Source organism: Mobula birostris, chromosome 9 (genome assembly GCF_030028105.1).
Source record: "Mobula birostris isolate sMobBir1 chromosome 9, sMobBir1.hap1, whole genome shotgun sequence".
Lineage (NCBI taxonomy): Eukaryota > Metazoa > Chordata > Chondrichthyes > Myliobatiformes > Myliobatidae > Mobula > Mobula birostris.
Genome location: NC_092378.1, coordinates 3850989 through 3854355, shown reverse-complemented (window position 1 = coordinate 3854355; position 3367 = coordinate 3850989).

Below are 3367 nucleotides of genomic sequence, written 5' to 3'. Positions count from 1 at the left end.
TCTAAATGTGCAATCATAGTAATTTATAATTTATAATAAATAGAACAGTCAGTGTAATACAGAGTACACTCAAATCAGTGTGAATTAATCAGTCTGATGGCCTGGTGGAAGAAGCTGTCCTGGAGCCTGTTGGTCCTGGCTTTTATGCTGCGGTCCTGTTTCCTGGATGGTAGCAGCTGGAATAGATTGTGGTTGAGTTGACTCGAGTCCCCAATGATCCTACAGGCCCTTTTCACACACCTGTCCATGTAAATGTCCTGAACCATGGGAAGTTCACAACGACAGATGCGCTGGGCTGTCCGCACCACTCTCTGCAGAGTCCCGCGATTAAGGGAGGTACAGTTCCCATACCAGGCAGTGATGCAGCCAGTCAGGATGCTCTCAATTGTGACCCTGTAGAAAGTTCTTAGGATTTGGGGACCCATACCAAACTTCAACCGTCTGAGGTGAAAGAGGTGCTGTTGTGCCTTTTTCACTGCACAGCCGGTGTGTACAGACCACGTGAGGACCTCGGTGATGTGGATGCCGAGGAACTTGAAGCTGTTTACCCTCTCAACCCCAGATCTATCAATGTCAATAGGGCTTAGCCCATCTCCATTCCGCCTGTCATCCACAACCAGCTCCTTTGTTTCTGCGACATTGAGGGAGAGGTTGTTTTCTTGACACCACTGCGTGAGAGAGATGACTTCTTCCCTGTGGTCACCTTGTTATTGTTTGAGATAAGGCCAATCAATTTAGTGTCGTCAATTTTAATTAGCAGATTGGAGCTGTGGGTGGCGATACAGTCATGGGTATACAGGGATTAAAGGAGGGGACTCAGTACTCAGAAGTGAGGGGCTCCTGTATTGAGAGTCAGAGGGGTGAAGGTGAGGGAGCCCACTCTTTCCACCTGTCAGCGGTCTGACTGGAAGTCCAGGATCCAGCTGCACAAGGCCAAGGTCTATGAGTTTGTCCAGCCTGGATGGAACTATAGTGTTGAATGCTGAACTGTAGTCCAAGAACAGCATTCTCACATAAGCATCCTTCTCCAGATATGTAAGGATGGTGTGTAGAGCTGTGGCTATTGCATTATCTGTCGATCTGTGTTCTCTGAGAAAATCTGGTCCAGCAAAAAGCTTGATCTGTAAATCAATTCAAGTTCATACACAAGTTTAATTGTTATTCAACCATGCAGATGTGTACAGCAAAATGAAACACTTCCTCTGGGTCTGAGGTGCATAGCACAGTTGCATACAGTCTCGCACAGTGCATATCGTTAGGATCCAGCGCATAGAATCACACAAAATATTTGCACAAGGGTCCTTGCGTAGCATTAACTGTAGAACATGAGTAAGGTGAGCCAGTACAGAGGAGATTTATCAGGATGCTCTCTGGATTAGAGTGCATGTCTTCGGTGGATAGGTTGAGCGAGCCAGGACTTTTTTTGGAGTGGAAGATAATGAGAGGTGACTTGATAGAGGTGTACAAGGTGATAAGAGGCATAAATCGAGTGGACAGTCAGTTCCTTTTTCCCAAGGCGGCAATAGCTAATACAAGAGGGCATCATCTTAAGGTGATTGGTGTGAAGTATAGGGGGATGTCAGAGGTAGGTATTTACCGAGTGGTGGATGCAGGGAATATGCTGCGGGGGTGGTGGCAGAGGGAGATGCGTTAGGGGCATTTAAGAGACTCCTAGATCGGCACATGGATGATAGAAAAAAGGTCTTTGTAGGGTGGAAGAGTTAGGTTGGTCTTAGCATAGGTTAAAAGGTCAGCAGAACATCAAGGGGTGAGGGCCCTGAAGTGTACTGTAATACTCTATGTTCTATATAAGGTGAGTAGCCAGAAATCCAAGGTGATGTGAGGAGGGACTTTTCTGAGCCATCTGCAAGGACAATAAATTGGAGTTTACTGTCATCCGCTCTAGTCCATGTGTGCATAGGTGCAATGAAAAACTTTACTGGCTGCAGAGGCATGACATACACAAGAAATGCATAAATATTAGTGTAGCGCTTTACAGTGCTAATGATTAGGGTTCAATTCCCAATGCTGTCTGGAAGGAGTTTGTACCTTCTCCCCATGTGGGTTTTCCCTGGGTGCTCTGCTTTCCCCCCACAGTCTAAAGAATGGTCAGTTGTAGACCTGGAAACATTGCAACACTTCTAGGCTTCCCCAGCGCATCCTCAGACCGTGTTAGTCATTTTCACAAATGACGCATTTCACTGTCCATTTCAGTCTACATCTGATAAATGATAAAATTAGTCGAGCTATCTTTACAAAGAACACAAGTAGAACAAAGAAAGCAACACAAGATGCTGGAGGAACTCAGCAGGTCAGGCAGCATCTATGGAAATGAATAAACAATGTTTTTGGCTGAGACTCTTCTTCAGGCCTAGAAAGGAAGGGGGAAGATGCCAGAATAAACAGAGGGGAAGGAGGCCAGCTGAAAGGTGAGGAAGGAATCTAATGGGAGAGGGGAGTGAACCACAAGAGGAAGGAATCCAGAGGAGGTGATGGGCAAGTGAACAGAGTAGGGAATAGAAGAGGGGACGGTAAGGGAAAAATTATTTTACCGGAAGGAGAGATCAATATTCATGCTATCGGGTTGGAGAGTAGCCAGACAGAATACTGTATAAGGTGTTGCTCTTACTCCCTGAGGGAGGCTGCATCTTGGTAGAAGGGGAGGTTGTGGACTGACATGTTGGAACGGAATGAGAATTTCAATTTAAAAAGTTGACCACTGGGAAATTCTGCTTTTGACAGATGAAGTTGAGGTGCTTGACCCTGATCCCTCGTGTGCCATGATGAAGACATCCTCATAGATGGCGTAGCCGTCTGGGTAGCCTCCAACCTGATGGCATGAATTTCAATTTCTCCTACTGGTAAAAAAAATCCTCTTCCCCTTCAAACCTTATATTCCCCACTCTTGCTCCTTCTCATCTGCTAACCACCCCACCCCTCGTGCCCTTCCTTCTCCCCTTTCTCCTACCACCTATTCTCCTCTCCTATCACCTTCCTTACCACCTTCTAGCTATCCTTCCCCCCCCACCCACCTTTTTATTCTGGCAGCTTCCCCCTTTCCAGTCCCACTAAAGGATCTCACCCCTGAAACATTGACTGCTCACTCCCACAGATGCTGCCTGACCTGCTGAGTTCCTCCAGCATTTTGTGTGTGTTGCTCCGGATTTCCAGGATATGCAGAATTTCTTATGTTTTAAAAATAATCCAAGTCCATTGTAGTGCAAGGGGGTGCTGTTCTGAGATAGTGATAAGTTGAAGGGCCAAATCGTTGAAGTAGCTGTTCTCATGAAGGGATACAGGTTCTAGATGAAAGTTGCAAGGCAGCTGATAAACAAAAGTAAACCTGATGGGTAAAGAGGAAGGGAGT